At 55.6% G+C, this 19,573-nt stretch overlaps 1 long non-coding RNA gene across 5 annotated transcripts; it reads right to left on the minus strand.

The window, feature by feature from the left end:
* Nucleotides 1–15,104: 15,104 nt before the first annotated feature.
* On the minus strand, nt 15,105–18,388 carry LOC140608566 (uncharacterized). 5 transcript variants are annotated; one of them, XR_012010543.1, is made up of 4 exons: nt 18,004–18,388; nt 17,396–17,926; nt 16,327–17,103; nt 15,105–16,184 (listed from the first exon to the last, which is right to left on the minus strand). It is a non-coding gene; the product is annotated as an uncharacterized lncRNA (long non-coding RNA). The 5 variants fall into 5 exon arrangements; XR_012010546.1 differs by having other exon boundaries at nt 15,105–17,103; nt 17,396–17,623; nt 17,755–17,926; nt 18,004–18,386; XR_012010545.1 differs by having other exon boundaries at nt 15,105–17,103; nt 17,396–17,623; nt 17,780–17,926; nt 18,004–18,379.
* Nucleotides 18,389–19,573: the final 1,185 nt, after the last annotated feature.

The raw sequence follows: 19,573 nt of genomic DNA on the forward strand, positions 1-19,573 counted from the left end.
GTGCGGACCGGGCCGTGGCTCGCACTGCGCTCCTGGGCCATGCGGGGAATTCACGGACAAGGAGCCGGGAAGCCTAGACCGGGTCGCCGGCGCCAGCGTCAGGAGGTTGCCCGGGAGAACAGTGTTAGCCTCAATCTGAGGACTCGGCTTCACTTCGGTTTGAAGGGACTCTGTCTGGAGACTGGCTCCAGGCCCGGGAGGCCGGGGAGTGCCGCCGGGGCGCCCACCCCAGGGGTGATCCACATGCCCAGCGTGCCCCGACGTGAGGAAATGGATCCACCTGGAGCTGAGGGGAGGCCCTGCGCAGGCTGGCGGCGTCTTGTCAGGGAAACAGCAGCACGGCCGCATCTGGCCTTTGAAGGTGGCCACGTGGCCACCGAGCCCCACGGCCCCAGCGCCCCCCACGGCCGAGTCCCTTGGGCTCTTGCCCCCCCAACTCACGTCCCCCAACAGGAGGCCCGGGCCCCCCTTGGCCGAGCCACCAGCTTTGCCTTCCCGGGTGACAAGGGAACATGCTCCGTCCTGGGCCCTTCTCGGTCCAGTTCTAGAGAGATCTGAGCCTTCGTTCCTCCCCCTCGTTCCCTGGGGAACCACATGCACCCCCCACCCGCTGGCACGAGGCCCCCGTGTCAGTCTGGGGCCAAGCTCTCGGCCGCCGCTGACTTCTCCCCCGGGGTCTTTCCTCGTAACCCAGAAAGCTGCTCGGCCTCTGCTCCGTGCCGTTGGGGAACCTGCAGGGACCAGCCTCTGCCCGGGTGGGGGGGGAGGGTGACTCCTACCGGCGCCAAATGCCGGGCTCACGTGGGCAACATTACCGACCTCAGCTCGACCGTGGGACATCCTGCGACCTGGTGACCCTGAGCAGGTCAGTAGCCTCTAAAGCCTCGGGTTTTAGCGTCTGCAGCCAAGCGTCCCGTGTGTGTCCACGGGCGAGGCACGCGCCCAGGCTGGCCCACCACGGGCGCTGCACACGCCAGCCTGGTGCCTCTGCACACCTGCCGTTCCATCGCGACGGCACAGGGCCGTCGCCGTTTCCGAGGCCGGGGAGCCAAGCACCGAGGCGCTAAGGAAGTCCCCAAGGGCCCAGGCGAGCAAGCAGCACCTTCCCTGCGCCCGGGGTCCGACGGCGGGGACCGTCCCCTCTCGGCCTCTTCAGGGAGCCCGGATGAAGACACGGGCACGGAAGTCCACGGGGCCACTCTGCGGCTGGACAGCCGCTCGGGAAACCTCTCCCGCAGGTCCACGCTCCTCCATCGAGGCCCTGAGGCCGTGGGTGTCATCACTGCCCTCAGAACTGAGCTCTCCGCAGCGGGAGCGGCCCAAAGAGGGTTTCCTCTGAGCCGACGGCGGCTGCACGTCGGGGGAGCTGCAGAAATCCCACTCGGTGGGATCCTCTGCGGAAGGCTTGTGGCCCCGCCAGCCTTGTGCTGCAAACAGCGTGTGCGGTACCGGCCGGCCGTGCACGCGGGGCACACCGGGCACACTCACTCCTGCGCCTCCAGAGGTCACACACTAGAAGGTTCCCAGTAATCCCATCCGCAGAGCGGGAAGGGAGCCCAGGCCGCCGTTGCACACCTCTGGGGAGTCACTGAGGTCGAGGCGCGGGGGGGACACACCGTCCCATCCCCAATTGCTGGGCTTGGGCCTGCACCCTCGGGGCCGCCGCAGGACACAGGAGGCTCCAGAACCTGCCTTGGGCTCCCCGCGGAGCTGGTGGGGGGTCTCCAGCCTCCGCCTCCCCTCCCTCCTGCGACACCTGACACTTTCGGTATCCTGCTCCTTTTAACGTCACTGCAACCAGCATCATCCCGTGGCCAGGTGTCCCGCACGAGGCTCCGAGGTGTTGCTCCTCGAGGACACTGTGCCTGGACTATCCCCTTGTGAGCGCCGCCAGGGAACAGTCTGGAACACTGGAGTTGGGAGGGCGGAGGGGAGAAACACTGGGCAGCCAGGACCCACAGCTCAAACTGTGGCCGAGTAGGACTTCTGCCTTCCTGAGGACCAGCGAGGGAGCCCACGGAGCAGACCGGGGCGGGGGGGACACAGACACGCCCCTGCCCACACACGGGTTCATGCACCTGTCCACGCACCCCATGGGGTACATGCCAGGAATTCCTCAAAAACATTGGATCTGACTCAACTGGCCGAGCTGGCGAAGCGGCATCTGGAAGGCGGTGGTGTCCAAGTGTGAGGCTGTGGCTGGAGGCAACCACCTGGCAGGAGGTGGGGGGCCTGGGTGCTCGGTGGGGCAGCGGGCAGCCCGAGCCCAGGCCCGGGCTACAGCCTTGGGGACACACGGGGGCCTGGTCTCGGCAAGGCGGGAACCCTACAGCGGCTGCCTCTGCACACGGGCAAACGCGTACCTGCAGGCAACGGGGACGCGGAGGAAGGACCCAGGGGAACGCTGGGCACATGTGGGGCACCTGCACTTCCAGGCACACCCCCCCCACCTCCCGGGAGCCAGCACCCAGCGCACAAGGCGCCTGCTCCACCTGCCCCCCCCACACCTCCACCTCCAGGCCCCCCTGCACCCCTGGGAGCCGGCACCCAGTGCACGAGGTGCGCGCTCCACCTGCCCCCTCCAGCCCTCTGCACCTGCACCTCCAGGGTCCCCCCACCCCCGTGGGAGCCGGCACCCAGCGCACGAGGCCCGCGCTCCACCTGCCCCCCTCCCCCCGGCACCTGCACCTCCAGGGCCCCTCAAGGGATCCCGCGGGCCCGGCGTACACAGAAACGTGCACAGTAGGAGTTCGAGGGCCCGCAGCTGGGCCAGCAGGGTCCAACGTCGCTAAGCTCCACCAATAGGTCTGTGTGGACGCGGGTGTGGACACGTCTGTGCCCCCAGGAGCAGCCCAGGGCCCTGTCGGAGCGCAGAACCCCCTTGGTTCGCAGGCCGGGAGGCTGCGGTGAGGCAGCTGTGGCCCAAAGGCCCGTGGGGCAGGGACCTGTGTGCAGCGGTCACCAGAGGCCCACCTCGGCCGCGGGCTCCTCCAGGCTCCTCGGGGGCGCCCCACTCTCCGCAGTCCCCCTGGGGCCACAGGAGGCGCGGGCCCACTTGGCCACCACATGTCCCATCTCAGCACCGCCCGGGCCACAGCGACAGGTGCCGCAGCCCCTCCCGGGGACCCAGGCGGGGTGGGGACCCTGGGGACGCCGGGACAGCCACACCCTCCGGCAGACAGCAGGTCTCCTGGGGGGTGCGTCCTCTGCTCACGCCCCCCCCCCCAACAGGCTGTTGCCAAGGTGAGAGCTGGTGCCTCTCCCCGACTCCATGGTGCTGCCTTGTCCAAGCAGCCATCTGGGTCATTTCGGGTCCTGGGAGGTTCATAACCCATGACACGTTTAGAAACGTTTTTGGGGTCTCATGGGGGGCTCAGCGGTGGAGCACCTGCCTTCACCCTAGCGTGTGACCCCGGGTCCTGGGATCAAGTCCCGCATCAGGCTCCCTGCATGGAGCCTGCTTCTCCCTCTGCCTGTGTCTCTGCCTCTCTCTCTCTCTCTCATGAATAAATAAATAAAATCTTTAAAAAAAAATCATCGATGAAAATTTTGAAAACCCAGTGTCACAATTTTTGCGTTAAATTTCAGTGAGTTTTCTTTTACTTTCCATTAAAACCACACGTTTCCGCGGCTGAATGCGGCTCACCGGCCTCCCGTGGAAGTATTGCACTGCCAGGCTCTCCAGCTCCGGATTCCCGCTCTGACCCAGCCACCCGCGTCCTCGGGGCGTCTCCTGAACCCATGTCCCCCTCTCACTGCGACCCCTCGGCTTCCTGACTTCCTGACCCCTCCCTTGTCCTAACTTCCTGACTTTTCCTAACTTCCCTTTGCCAAAAAGCTGGGCCGGAACCCCATAACCGTGTCACGAATCCCTACCACGGGGTGACCCTCGACTTTCTCGGTCTCGGCTCCTGCACCGAGAGACCTGTGCGATCTTGCGTGCTCTCTAACTTGGGGGTCTCCCCTGGTCCCCCTTAGTGTGTGCTTATCATTTCCTGTTGAAGTCCTAGGTTTCCAAAACGGTTCAAAGAAGTATTTTCTCCCCTTAGCGCTCCCCCACCTCCTACCTTTGGCCGATGGTCAGCTTTTGTTTCTCTCCCCCGGTACCGCCCGAGCAGTCTCGGCACCAAGGCCACGCCGCCTGCCCGGGGGACGGTGCCGCGGATAGTGGGGACGTCCACCGCGTGACCATGTGGGACGTAACGTGTTCCCAAGGCCACAGATCTGGCTCAGGCTCACGTTCAAAGGCAGGTTTGCCCTAAGGCAGGCACGGCGAGCGCCGGGCCCTTCGTGGGTCGGAGGCCCGCGGCCCTGGAAGCGGCCTGTGCTCGGTTCCGCGGCCTCATGATAAAGCCCTTCCCGGGTGAGCGGCCTGGAGCGACGGGCTCCTTGGTTCAGGAATCCAGGCTCGGCCTGAGATGCCTCACGGGGCTTCCCGCCAGGACTCGACCTGAGCTGGGATCTCATCCAAAGGTGAGACGTGTCACCCGGGGAAAGTCTGCGTCCACATTGATGTCGCGGGCGGGAGATTTTCAGGTCCGTCGGGCCGTTGGGCGGCCAGGCTCCTGCCTCAGCTGCCGGGGCTGGTGGCAGAGGCCGCCCTCACCACCGTGGCACCCGGGCCTCCCCAGGACCACGCTTCGTCCTCCGGGGCAGAGGCCGCAGGGGAAGCGCCTGCTAGCCAGGTGGCAGTGATGACCGTCGGCGCCCTGCTCCCGTGACAGCCCACGCTCTGGGCCGCGGGGCCCTGGGCCGCCTACCCCGCGGGACGGCTAGTGCCGAGGCGAGCACATCCCGAAGGCCCGGGGCCCTCGGATCGGCTCAGTGGGCATGAGATACGCCGCCTGCAGGTGCTTGAGACGACCGGCTCCCGCCACCTCCCCGGCCCTTCCAGCACGCGTCCCCCGGCGACACCCGCTCCTCCTTGGGCAGTGGTGTTGGAGGGATCACAGGAATCTGGTAACAGAGAAGAAGAAACCGAGTTGGAGATTATTTGGGGCGGGTTTAGTGTGGTCTGTTCAGCGGGTCCGAGGCACTTCCTTCTGCAGCCGATTGATCCCTAGACTCTCAGGTGTAGGAAGTTTCTAGAAACACCCCCAGTTACCTCCTAGGCTGACTCAGCCAGCCTTGCAACACAGGGCAGAGGTCATGTCTTCATAGGACCCTATTTGCGGGTGTCCCGCCCCGTCAGAACTAGGGAGCGGGCGCAAGATCTGCAAGGCCCAGGGCTGAGGGCTCGTGTGGGGGACTCCCCAGCATTACACGGGTCCAGTTAGGAGCGGGGGGCCTGGGGGGCCTGGGTTCTCACCAGCGCCCGCTCAGAACCCTTCTGCTTTGTCAAGGATATACTCCCTCGTGCAACGTATGCAGTCATAAGGTGATTATACCAATTACTAATGTGTAACGTGGAATTAGTCCATTTCCAGAGGGTAACACGACAGCACACGTGACGTTCTGGGCAAAGTCTCACGTATCCTATCACATTGGAACCCGTCTTATTTTTTTTTTTAATTTTTTTTATTTATTATTTATGATAGTCACACACAGAGAGAGAGAGAGAGAGGCAGAGACACAGGCAGAGGGAGAAGCAGGCTCCATGCACCGGGAGCCCGACGTGGGATTCGATCCCGGGTCTCCAGGATCGCGCCCTGGGCCAAAGGCAGGTGCCAAACCGCTGCGCCACCCAGGGATCCCCTGGAACCCGTCTTAATGTGACATCACCAACAGCAAATTGTGAAGTTAGAAGAGAATTTTCTAAATTATCAATATTTTTTTTTAAACTGTGGTTAAATATACCGCGGGGGGTGGGGGGTGGGGACGTATCTTCCCATTCTCTCTACAGAAAATGGCATTACAGTACTGTTGTCACAGGAAGAGACTATAAATGAGTATGTAGGTGAAATTTAAAGAAAATAAAACGTTAGGGCACCTGAGTGGCTCAGTCCGTTAAGTGGCCGCCTCTTGATCTCTGCTCAGGTCTTGATCTCAGGGTTATGGGTTTAAGCCCCTCTTTGGGCTCCACGCTGGGCATGGGAACTACTTTTTAAAAAAGAAAAAGTCATAAACGTGTGTCAGGCTGTTAATTTTGAAAGGCCTGATATTTGTCACGATTTTTCATGTTTATGGTAGTTGTGAGCTGTTTAAGACCTGTACTTTGCATGACTTTGCTCCTTTAAATAAATACCTGCCGCTCGGTTCTGTGTTACTTTTCTTGCACTGTCCAATTGTGTCGGCTCCAGACCCCACAAAACCGGATCTCCCCCGTTCTGGCCCCAGTAGCCCGGACTAGCGTGCGCATCTTCCTAAATGACCTTCCCATTCACAGCCACCGCTGCCCTGAGGTCTTCCCCAGGAAACACTCTACCCACGTCATCACAAGGAAAAATCCTTGCCCCCCCTCATCACGGAAGCTCCCTAAAGTCTTCGGTTCAGCAAGTGAGGGCCCCAGTCTAATTTTTATTGTCAACAGCTCCCTACTTTTGTTTTCTTTTCTTGCCAATATAGCTACTTGCTATTATAGAAGCATCACTGCGGTTCCTTCCGTCTGGGTGCCCCCCTTTTCTCTCATCTTCATCCTCCAACATCCTTCTCGTTCCTTGAGATCCGCCTCCACCTCCACCTTCAGGAGCCTCCTCTGCTCTCAGAACCTGACAGTCTCCTCTTGTCTGTGAGTTTATGTTTTCTCATCGCATATTGGACCCGTACCTCCCGATTTGGGGGTATTCTGGTTCTATTTGCAAATCCTAAACTCTTGGAGAGAAAATGTCACTCCTTTGTCAGCACTGAAATCTCTCTAGCCACTCACAAAGCTGTACTTGCAGAACAATAAATATTACTGGCGATGAATGATTGGATGAACGCATATTGCATCATTTGACCAAGTAACACCTGAATCTGTTCAAATGCTATCCCATTCTTTCATTCATGGGCAATATTTACCGGGGCCATCCTATGACCCAACACTTGAGGTCATGCCTAAGAACCTAAAAACATCAGGCTGTGCTTGCCCAGAGGGAACACGGAGAGGCATGTTCCTGACATTCGCATGAGGCAGACAAATGATCAGAAAATCCCACAAATTAATAGCAAATTGCATCTTTGATGGGGCCTATGTCGTAAAGGTAAGTGGAGCCGTGAGATCGTCCTTGTGGGGTTTCAACCCGTCAGGGCAACTTCATGTCAGCTCCCATCATGGACAAGAAGGTACAGTTCTTTTCTTTCTCTTTCTTTCTTTTTCTTTCTTTCTTTCTTTCTTTCTTTCTTTCTTTCTTTCTTTCTTACTTTCCTTTCTTTCTTCTTTCTTTCTTTCTTCTTTCTTTTTTTTTTTATGATGTTCTCTAAGGGAATATCTGAATTACATGGGATTTCATTTAACCCCTTTCATACTGTTTAATTCCTTAACTAAATGATTGACTTGATCTTGAAACTTTGACAAGATCACAGCAATAGTCTGTCCCTTGTTTCTGTAAATTGGCACATTCTTGGTGCTGCCGCAGTCTAAGGGCGCGAATGAAGCCGAGACGAGACGCCCCGAGGGCAGGCTCAGTCCTTTCTCCGAGTACAATTCCCCACTTGCCCAAGACGCGGCTGCGGGTGGCTGAGCTCATGCTGCCCGTGACGCTCTTGCTTAGTCTACCCGCTGCTCGCTCGAGCTCCGCTTCCACGGACGAGCCTCGTCCTGCAGCCCACGCTGCAAACTGCTGCCACGGGAGTTTGCAGATCAGAGCGTTATGGGTTGAATTCCTTCCCCCAAGGAAAAAAGTGTTGGGATCCTCGCCCCCTGCCCCCCGGTGCATCAGAATAGAGCTTTATTCAGAGAGAGCAATATTCATTATAGAGGTAGTCAGGTTAAGAGGAGGTCACTGGGGGGGTGTTAATGTGACCCGTGTTGTTAGGGACATTTGGACACAGAACCAGAGGAATGACAGAGGAGAGACCATGCGAGGACACAGAGAGACTGGCGCCTACTAGCCGAGGCGACCGGGCCGGCAGCAGCCCCAAGGCGGCAAGGCCCTCAGAAAGGACCGTGGTCGTGGTCGTGCGGCCTCAGCGGAGGCCACGGGCCTCTGCTGTGTCAGCTCCTTAGCTGGTGCTTCGCTGTTGGAGGAGCCTGAGCAAACTGGTAGCGAGCATTTCCATAGAAAAATGTGAAGCAACCTGACGCCTCCCGGATGTCGTCCTGCGGCGTTCCTCCCTCTCCGATCACCGACTTTTCAGCCTAAGTGCAGACCCGGAAACCGCCCATGGAGTCGGGACGGAATACGGTCACTGACCAGCCACCGAAGCTGTCGGGGTGCGAACGCTCCCCCCCGGGAACTGTCTCCGCGTCCACCAGGCCACGTGGGCGGGAACCCGTCCTCGTGCCCGCTGCCCCTGCGCCGCCGAGAGGGAGGAGGGGACACCCTCGGGCCCGTGCAGGAGGCCGAGCGCCCCTGAGCGGGAATCGGGGCGCAGCAGGAGCACAAAGGAGCTTCCTATCCAGGTCTCTTCGTGCGCAGGCTACGGCCACACTGACTTGGGATATTGGGGAAAGCATCGCACGTTCAGGCTCAGCGTGAAAGACATTTCAAAATTCATCCCAACGGCCGTTCCCGGCGAAGGAGCGGCTGCGAAGGCCTGTTCCTGTCACACTAGGACAGCAGCCGCCTGCTTTCCCCCAGCCAGTGCGAAGCGGGAACTCAGAGAGTCACTGATGGCTATTTTATTGGACTTATTTGCATAGATACACATTTTTATAGGCTAAAAACTCTTTAAGAAAAATCGTCTCTGTACCTGTCAAGTATCAGATGTTGGGACACAAGCTGCGGGAGGCAGCGAACCGTCGAAAGAAATAGGTAATGTTCTGTGCATCCCTCTCTCTGCCTCTTTTTTATAGGGACGCCTGTGATGGCCTTCAGGGCCCACCTAGGTAGTGCAGCATAACCTCCCAGTCCCATGGCCCTTAATTTAATCCCATCCACAAAGTCTGGGCCATACGCGGTGGGTTAAGCAACGTCCTAGAACACTTCTTTGTTGACCTGAGAACTCAGAATGTGACTTTATTTGGAAATAGGACCTTTGCAGATCCGATGAAGGTGAAGACCGCAATGGGATCATCCTGGATTAGGACGGGCCCTAAATGTAATGAAAGTGTCTTTAGAAGAGGCAGAAAAAGACGCACAGAGACACAGGGAAGGAGGCCCCGCGAAGATGGACAGACGGGAGCCGCGAGCCCGGGGCGGGAGGACCGCAACAGCTGGCAGGCTGGGAAGGGTTCTCGCCTCCGCCGCCCCCCAAGGGCCCGCCGACACCCTGGTGCCGTCCTCCAGCTTCCAGAACTCCGACTGAATGCATTTCTGTCGTTTAAACCCCCAAGTTTACGGTGATTTCTTGAGCCGCCCTCGGAAGCTCGTGCACCATGTGAGATAACAAGCCCAGGACCCAGAGACTGGGGAACAGACACATTTTGGAGGCATCGTTCAGCCGGCCACACCGACGGGGGGGACAGTCACACATCACGTGGGGCCGCTGACATCACCGGGCCCTGCCTGCTGCCCGCGGCTGACCGGGACTTTCACCAGACAAAGCGGCAGTCAAAAATCTAATGAAAACGATGATCAATAAGCGCCTGGGGACTGGAGGATGACCCGGGACCGCCGCGCCCCAAGTGCGCAGCCGGTGACGCGTCAAGGGAAGCAAATGAGGAAGCATTTTTAAATGATAAACGGTGGGGCGCCGGGGGGGCTTGGCCGGTTAAGCGTCCCACGCTGGATTTTGGCTCAGGTCATGACCTCGGGGCCGCAGGATCGAGCCCCGCCTGCTCCACGCTGGGCAGGAGCCTGCTGAGATCTCTCTCTCAGCACCTCGCCTTCAGAACATGGGAAATGGGAGGGACCTCGTGGGGGGCACTCGGAGGGGACCCCCTGCAGATGCTGTGGCCTTAAAACAAAGAGCGAGAATCAGAGGCTTTTATTTCGCTTTATTTTTTAAGATTGTCTTTATGTGAGAGAGAGGAGAGCCCCCGAGTGGAGGGGGACGCGCAGGTGCCCTGCAGAGCGGGGAGCCCCACGCGGGGCTCGACCCCAGGGCCCGGGGTCACGACCTGAGCCAAGGGTAGATGCTCCACCGTGAGCCGCCCGGCGCGATTCCGAGAAGTTTATAAGGAAAATAAAGTTGGCCTTGAGGCAAGCGGTGCCAGTTTAGTGAAAAGAGCAGGATTTGAAAGGGGCCCCTCCCGGGTGGCAGGACGCAGGGACCTAGGCGGCCCCCAGCCTCCACCCGCCTCCCGTCTCCTGCCCACCCCTGGGCCTCCGACCCCCAGGCCTAGCCCACCCAGCGCGCCATCCCCCCCCGCCGGCCGCCCGCCGCCCGGAAGCCCCCTTGGGCTCGCTGGGTCCTGTGTGCGGCTCCACGTCCTTCGGAGCCTCGGGTTCCAGGGTCCCCGACCCCAGGGCGCTCCGAGCACCGGGGTCTGTCCTCTGGGGCGGCCTGCCTCGCAGCCCGGACAAGGCGCTGGGGCCACACCCCCTCCTCCGTGACCCCCCGGCACCCCTGCGAGCACCATCTCTGCCTCTCACCGCAGAGTCCCGGCGGAGACCCACCCCAGGTCGCCACCCCGACCCCGTCCGTCCCTGACCCCTGGGAACCCACGTGGCCAGATCAGGGGGGCGAGAAGCTGCTCAGGAACTGCGCCCTGAGCAGGGCTGCCTGACCCTGGACTTGACCCTGGACCCGCGCCGGGGCCTTTACTCGTGGGCTCGTCGGTCAGGGAAGGGTTTCCCAGGTGAGGTGGGCCCGGTGAGCCTTCCTGCGGGTATCAGGGACCCAGGAGGATGGGGACGGGGTTCTCCACCCGCAGGACGTGGGGTCCTCGGGCCCTGGGCTCCCTGGGGGGGGTCAGCGGCTGTACGCGGCCCGCGGCCTATGCGGGAGGAGCAGGTGTGGACACTGGCTGCCTCTGACGGGCCCTCAGCCCCCGCCCCTCCTGTCGCCCACCTCTGCAGCAGCTGGGGGCTCCCGTGGCTCCTCGGGCCCTCAGCTGCCCCCTGCTGACCCGGCCCTTGGCCCCCGCGCTACTGGGTCTTCCCCGCTGACCCCCGACCGCCCCCCGACACCCCACATTCTGCTCCGTCATCTCCTCCCACGTACATTTGTTCTTATGGTTTTATGTGCTCCTTAAAAAATCCTTTTCCACCCATCATCAGCGAGGTGCGGGGTGGGGGTCGGCGAGCCAGCCCCCACCCTCCGACCCGCCGAGCCCCGAGAGGACTAGCGGTTTTAGGCGTTCAGCCCGGGCCTCACCGCAGGCACCAGGTCAACCTCGCACCCACGAGCTGTACCTTAGGAAGAACTTCTGTCCTTGTGAAAGATGAAAGCTTTCGACTGTCCCCGGCCTCCCCCCTCCCCCCCGCCGCGGCTCATCCGGACAAACAGGCTGCAGTTTGCTAGACTTCGGGGACTGAGGGCAACCTGACGGCAGGTCACACTGATGAGCCTCCTTCACCGATGCCGGGCCGGCTTCTCCCATCGCCCTCCTCCTGAGTCCTGAAGCCTTAATGCATTTTTTCATGTTAACTATTTCCGATGGAAATTGCCCATTTTCCTGCTTCGGGAGGGGGAAGATTCCAGGCGCCTTCTCCGGGGAAGCTGCTGCTCGTTCCCCGCGGCGGCGAGCACAGGGGGCCCTTCGGCGTCCGGCGGCGACCGCTTGGCCGAGGCGAGCCGGGCTCTAGGTCACAGGAAGCATCGAGCCGAGCGGATAACGGCGCCACCCGCGCAGCGCGGCCGAGCGACCCTAGGCCCAGGGACAGTCCCTGAGGATGCCCCTGGCCGGGAAAATAGGTGCTTATTTCTTGAAGCTAACGGTCGTGCCCTTTCGTTCCATCACTTCATTCCCCCTCACGCGCTGCTACGTACCCTCGACGGATGCTCGAGCAGTGGCCAGCACCCGCCAGGTGGGAGGGCAGGCATGTCCCCGGAGCCTTTCTCCCTCGGCCAGGCCCGCCGCCCTGGCCCGCAGCCCCCGTCCCTCTCCCCTGCTCTGTCGGGCCTCTCTTGCTTGCTTTTTTCCCATTTTAAAAATGCTGTTCTCCGTCGAAAGAGCGCGTATTTCTGTAGTAGTTTAGGAGCAGGGCCGCGGTGCATTTCACGGGACCTTTAATTGCATGAAAGTGACTTCATTTCACCCTCACGCCTGGCTGACGGTGGGCCTGGTGGACAACGTCTACGCGGCACCTCGTTCGTCTCGGAGCCCGAAGGGATTGCCCGCCGTCCTTCCCTTCCCTCATCTTTTGGGTACGACCTATTGTTTTTTCCTCTCTGGAAGCTCTCGACACGCATGTGTTGCCCAACTGGGCTGAAATTTGACGATTCCTTCCTTTACTGGGATTCTTTGCAAGTTTATCACGTGTGGCGTTCCACGGGCCGCTCCAACTGAAAACGCGCGCATCTTACCAAGTGCTGGGCAACTTGCCCGCGTGTTCTTGTTGGTAACGTGTTCCTCTCCCTTTCCCTTCCCTCCTGACGTCCGTCGATCGGATATTGCATGCTTTCTTTGCATCCTTTATTGCAGATTTGTCCCATCCTTTATTTTCCGCCTAATTCCTGGGTATTTTGCTAAGAAGTGCTCTTCACCCTTAAACTTTAATTGAAATGTCTTATTCTATTATCTTGGTTTCAATCCCTAATGACTCCGTTTTCTGCCGTCCTTCTCTTATGCCTTTTTATTCTCCTTCCGTGATGTCATAAATACCACGTGTTACATCTGCGAGGCTGCAAGTTGTAGGGTTTTTTCCCAAGTTGTTTTCTACATTCTACAGAATCTGCCTACATTTCTTTATTTATTCATTGCCTGTTTTCATATATATATATATGGTTTTCTGGTTATGTATATATTTATTTATTGCCTGTTTTCTCATATATATATATATATATATATATATATAACCAGAAAACCATATGTATATGAGCAAACAGGCAATAAATAAATATATATATACATAACAAGAAAACCATATATATGAAAACCATATATATATATATATATATATATATGAAAACAGGCAATAAATAAATAAAGAACATAACCAGAAAACGAGCAATGAATAAAGAAATGTAGGCAGATTATATATTTATATATATATATATATATATACCCTTCAGTATAAAAAAAAAATCACTGCAGAAATCTCACCAATGAGACCCGGTGTCCAAGCGCAACGGCGTCAGGTGGCGGCCCTCCCGGAGGCCGCGGACCGTGAGCAGGTGTTTCCGCAGTGACCCCATGGCAGCAGCGGGGAAGGGGCAGTCCTGTCCTACCTGGGGTCGTGCCCGCGCCCTGGAGCCCTGGGCGGCCAGGGGCCTTCGGGTCCGTCCGCTGACCCCCGTTGTCGCCCCTGCACCCGGTGCTCAGCCTGCCGGAATGAGTCGCCCGACGGTCACAGTTTGTGCAGAGAAGGGCCAGCTGTCTCCTGGGGCAGGTGGGGACAGGCGTGTCCCATTGCCGGCCCCGTGAATGGCAGGGGCCCGTCCTCAGCACCCCCCGCTGCCCCGGGGTATTGGGGTCTGGTGTCCCGGACGCTCCCCTGCGAGGCCAGCGAGTGGCCGCCTACCGGGACCAGCCCTCCGGCAGCCGCTGCTCCCCTGTCCCCCCCCCCCCACCCAGCAGGAGCCCGAGTCCCTGGTCCCTCGGCTTCTCTTCCGCTCCTCTCATCTCCTCCTTTCTTCTTGTGCCCTGATCCTCCCTTGCTCCTTTCTTATCATTTTAGGAGATTTAGCAAAAGGGAACACTGGCAGAAGGGACGTTGCCCAAAGACCCCCGGACGCTGGCCTCCCGGTACTGGTCGGACTCCACGGTACAGAGAGGCAGTTGCCTCCAGGCGAGGCTGCGGGCGCGGGACCTGGCCCCAGACGAAGCCCCACACCGCCTGGGCCTCTGGTTCACTCCTGCAGGCGACAGGGCGCGTCGTGCTGAGAAGCTGGAGTCTGTCTACATTTCCTAGTCCAAAGTTTCTAGATCTTTTATTTAAAAAGATTTATTTATTTGAGAGAGAGAGAGACAGAGAGACAGAAAGGCCACAAGCAGGGGGAGACGCAGACTCACCCCAGGACCTGGAGATCATGACTTGAGCCAAAGGCAGACGCCTAACCACCCGAGCCACCCAGGTGCCCCCAAAATTTCTAGATTGTTAAAGGAAAAAAAATTAAAGGGGTGCCTGGGTGGCTCGGCCATTGGGAGTCTGCCTCCAGCCTGGGTCTGGTCCCGGGGCCCCGGGCTCCCTGCTCAGAGTGGGGCCTGCTCCTCCCCTCCCTCTGCTGTTCCCCTCACTTGTGCTCTCTGGTTCTCTCTGTGTCTCTGTCAAATAAGTAAATGAAATCTTTTAAAAAGGGGAAAATTAAGGAATAAGTGCTTACCAAGTGTCAATTTTGTGGTCTCACGAACAGAGCTCTCTAATTTCGCCCTCACAGAGACCCTCGGGATGGGTTTTGCTCTACACTCATGACTGTTTTTATAGACAAGAAACCCAAAGTCAAAGGTTCAAGGAACCTTTTTAGGGTCCTAAACACCTAGAAAATACTGGGGTGAGGGGCCATTCAGGATTGGTTGCTAAATCCACGCTGTCTTACAAATCAATTCATGTGATGCCTCAGCGTGAGGCTGAACATCCTGCTAAAATCCACCGGCTTCTTCCTTATTCAAGCGGTAGATTATGATCGGTTATGATCTCTTCTGAAGTTGCCCTATGAATCATGGCTTGCAAACTATTCCTTACGTATCACGTGTATCTTAGAAATCATGCATTTACATTGAAAAGCCAAAAACACACACTTCAAAAAACACAAAGGTCAGTTAAACTCATTTTTCTTATTCAAGTATTTTACTTTTAAAAGTCGTTTTGGGTCAAAGTTAAAGACACTCTTTTTTGTCTTTTCTTTTCTCTTTTCTTTCCTTCTTTGTTTTTTTTTTCTTTGACTTAAATCCCCATCTATTAAAACTACCCACATGAAAAAATAAGGAACTAAAAAGCAAAACTACCTAAATGTACTATCTTCGAATATGTGGAACGTAACGGTATTTACCAACTTTGGGCAAAGAGGGTTTTAAATTTTTTTTTTTTATTATTTATTTATGATAGTCAAACAGAGAGAGAGAGAGAGAGGCAGAGGCACAGGCAGAGGGAGAAGCAGGCTCCATGCACCGGGAGCCTGACGTGGGATTCGATCCCGGGTCTCCAGGATCGCGCCCTGGGCCAAAGGCAGGCGCCAAACCGCTGTGCCACCCAGGGATCCCAAGGTTTTTAAGACTTATTTTGTTTTCTGTCTTATTTTTAAAAAGAAAAGTGGTAAAAAAAAAAAAAAATCTTTGGCCAGGCAGTCTTGGGCTTGATTTTCAGCTCTGGGACTCACAGTAGCTAGGTGAATCTCAACAAATCAACAAATTTCCTAATTTAGCTTTGTTTTCATATTCTAAGTTGGGGGTAATTGTACCCAACTTGCAAGTGTGTTAAGAGGGTTAAAAAAAAACAGTGCCTTGAAAGGCCTAACGGAGTGTGTCCTTAGCCCTTGTCTCACCTAGATTTGTTTGTTGCAAAAATAATAATAATAATAATAATAATAATAATAATAATAATAATAATATGACTTGAGCTAGTCCAAGTAAAGCGAGGAACTGTTGTGAAGGTGTGTTGGGCGAAATGGAAAGTTCCCTGAAGATCCATTAAAATGAAGGCAACCTGCTAAACAAGCTGCACCTGCTTTCCACACCAGGTGCAGGGCGGTGGCCGCGGTGCCACGTCGCTGCTCTCTGGGCTCCCGTCCATCCTCCTCTCTGCTGACCCCGCGTCCTCTGCTTGGCTGTCGTTCGGCTCCTCCCGCTGCGGCTTGCGTGTGGTTTGGCCCTACCCCCACCCGCGCCCCTTGCTCGTGTTTCCCAGTGTGCCCTCTCGCTGCTCCTTGCACTCACAAGCAGTTGGCAGATGGCTTCTCCCCTAGTTCGGGTTTTCAAGAGCGGGGAGCTGATGGGCCCGTTCTCCTTGGCCGCTGAGGCCTGGGGGCGCCCGTCCTCTCCTCTCCTTTTTTTTTTTTTTTTTTTTTTCCTCTCCTCTCCTCAGAAGCTGCATTCGTCGGGCAGAGAACTCGGAGAATTCTGGAACAGCAACCTGTACCCTGTGCGCTTTAGTTTCTCTTTCCCTTTGATTTAGTGTGTCCTGAATGACAAGAATATTGTACAGAGTCACCTCATCGTGAATCTCATTCCATTTTTCTTTCTTTTTAAAGGAATGAGTGGCACGGTCAGAAACAGGCAACCATAATTCACTAATACCCCCTGCCGTGGGCCTTGCCACCTACCCTGGATCTATCAGAGTCCGTGCAGGTGGCTGGCAGGACGGAAAATCAATTTCCTGAACCTTTGCGGAGATGATTTACGAGCTCCGCACGGTGCCAGGCATCGGAGTTCATGTAAACAACTGTAAGGATTAGGCCTTATCTTTAAGCAACTCAGTCTTCTTCATTCTTGAGAGAATAATTCACAAGAAATTGTCTAGAAAAACTAATAGGGAGGTAGTGAGTGTGGTAGAAAGATAACAGGATTTGAGGCCGGATGTTGCTCTAGCCCGGACACCACCGTCCGCTACTCAACTTGCTCCCTGGGCCTCAGCTAAAGGAGGATGAGGGAATTACGCCAGGTTATCTCTCAAACCCACTTAAAAGCAATAATCTGTGTTTCCGTATTTTTCTCTCAAGACAAGAAAAGGTTTTTTCGTATGCCTTTCCCCCTTGCCTTCCACTAGTTGGATTTAGAGTTCACGCAGTAGAGTTTCTGTCGTGTCGTGTAACTAACTTTTCTCAACTGATGGAAATGCCCGGGAACGGCCTTTGTTGCCACCCAGCCGCACGCTGCTGACTCCTGCCGACCCCCGGGATGGGCGTAAAGATCACGCTCAGTGGGGGCCTCGCCCTGTGCTCTCCAGGTATTAGCCACATTCACCCTACTTCAGAGGAGATGCATCCATCCCTTAGCCCGCAACGTGCGGGACGTCTGGGCTTCTCCATGGGAGTCGGGTGATGGCTCCTCGTGGGCTCTTTGCGGTGTTACAGAAGACACTATTCTGGCCCTTGTTAAAACTGCAGAGACGAAAAAAAAAAAAAACTGCAGAGACGACTTCAGTCAAGGCGACTGCAATTAGAGAGAGAGATTAAGCTAAACTCCAAATAGAGCAGAGACAGCTGGAGATTTACAGCCGACTGTCAGGAAGGGGATCAGTGGATGGAAAACGGCTAAGAGGAGGCATCAAAGGGAGGAGGATTCCTAACCCATTAATAGGATTCTTGCTAAAGGCAGGTCGAGCACTTAGACATGACACGTGGGGGGCGAGGAACTGGATCAGGTGTCGAGGGTGGAGGGATTCTCACCAACCTGACGAGGCGGGGACGCCGGCTGCAGAGGGCTGGGAGGGCCTGGCTGAGGTCTGGTCAAGGGGAGAGCCTTTGTCCGTGATGGCTCTGCTTCCAAGCTGCCGCTTCTGCTCAGTCAGCCTGATTTAGGATGATTTACTGTCCCGCACGTGTTGTCCCTGCTCCACACCGAGTTGCCTCAGGTCACAGAAAACGCAGACAGAGCCCTGCGTGGCTCCAATGAGGCTTTCTGGAGAAAAGATTATACGGCGGCAGTGGAAAACCCAAACATCACAAAACAAAGAGGTACAACAGACAGTGGAGCACTGGCCGCCCGGGTATCACCGTCGCGGCCAGTCCACAAGGGTAAGCCGAGCCTACTCGTGCCGTGGCAAGGAGGACGGACCTCCACAGAGCGGGGCCGGTACCTCGGAGCAGGAAGGCAGGGATGGAAGTCGTGGGGAGGCGGACGTTTGGCTTCGGTGGTTCTTTCCGTTTGGGCGTTGGGCTGGTTCTTCGTGGGCAGGGATCATGACTTAGCAACCTAGGAGTGCTGGGAAGAGCGAGAATTGAGGCAAGCAATTCCAGGAGGCTCTTACTGTTTTCTATTGAAGAGCAGGTGGTTCTTACCTGGGACGTTCCTGTAACAATTCATCTATTTGCTTAGGCAAGAGACCCCGGGAACCATGAGGCCTGCCGGCGGAAACAAGGAGCAGTGCGGTACCGGCAACCTGGAGTCTACACTGTGCACGGTAACCCGGGTGGGTGGCAGGGAGTGTCAGGGTTCAGTGTCCAAGCCGTGTGCCTGCACAATGGCTTCGGTCCTCAGAAAGTAAAATTACATTTCAAAGCCCTGGTCCTCGGAACAAAGACTCGCACTTTGTTGCTCAATCCCGTCTTCACTCTCTTTCCTTCCTTCTTCAATCCTTCTTTCTCTTCTTTGGTCAGAAATTACAAAACAAACTCTTCCTACTTTGTTTTTTGTAATTATTACTCAAAGCTATCAAAGCAATACATCGCATGCTTTCAAAATCATCACAGGCAATTACATTTAGTTCACTGAGAGCACCTAAATCATGCTTATATTTCCGCTTCAGGATTCTCCACCGTTAGACATAATCTAATGACTTCCAACCGTAGAAGATGAGAATTTAGCTATTCTATTCCACTTCATCCTCCACTCTCAAATATTTCCCCTTTGTTCCTCTTTCAATTTAGTTTTCAAAATAATTTTGTTAAAAAAAAATAAAATAAAATAAAATAAAATAAAATAAAATAAAATAAAATAAAATAATTTTGTTTGATTGATATTCAGGGTCTACACTGATCAAAAGGGACACATGCACACCCTACGCTCATAGCACCATTATTTACCACTGCCACATCACGGAAGCAGCCCAAGTGTCCGTCAGCTGATCAATGGATAAACATGTGCTACATTGATCCAATGGAATATTATTCAGTCATAAAAAAAAAGAATGAAATCTTGCCATTTGCAACAACGTGGATGGAGAGTATTATGCCAAGCGAAATAAGTCGGTCAGAAAAAGACAAAAACTATATGAATGCACTCACATGTGGAGTTTAAGGAACAAAACACACAAGCAAAGGGAAAAAGAGAGAGAAATCAAGAAACAGACTCTTAATTACAGAGAACAAACTGGCGGTTACCAAAGGGGAGGTGGTGGTGGCGGGGAGAATGGGTGAAACAGGTGATGAGGATTAAGGCTCGAGCTTGTCATGATGAGCACTGGGTGTTGTATGGCATTGCTGAATCACTGTGTCGTAACCCAAAACCAACATCACACTGTATGGTAACAGATTCGAATTAAAATAAAAGCCTAATATTTTTTTCCTTCGATTTATATCCAGAGTTTATATTACTGTAAGTAGGTAACTGCCATTCACGTCGTAATGTTTATTACCATTTTCTTTCTTACACTGTTTTCATTTTCCCGAAGTTAATAGATTCGATTTTTACTTACTTACTATTTTGTGCCCCTGTTATATTACTAATTTGGCTCCACACTTTCCAACAGAGAGACAAAAATATCCTCAGTTTAATGACGTAAATCAGACAGGTCGCACAATCCCTAGCTTCCACCTCTGCTGGAAGCTTACAGCCCTAAATGGTGGCTTTGCTAGGGTTGGAGGCAGGGTGGCTGCCTACCTGGTCCACTAGGAAAAAGGGCTTGAGAGT

This window comes from Canis lupus, chromosome 18, assembly GCF_048164855.1.
Source record: "Canis lupus baileyi chromosome 18, mCanLup2.hap1, whole genome shotgun sequence".
NCBI classification, from domain to species: domain Eukaryota; kingdom Metazoa; phylum Chordata; class Mammalia; order Carnivora; family Canidae; genus Canis; species Canis lupus.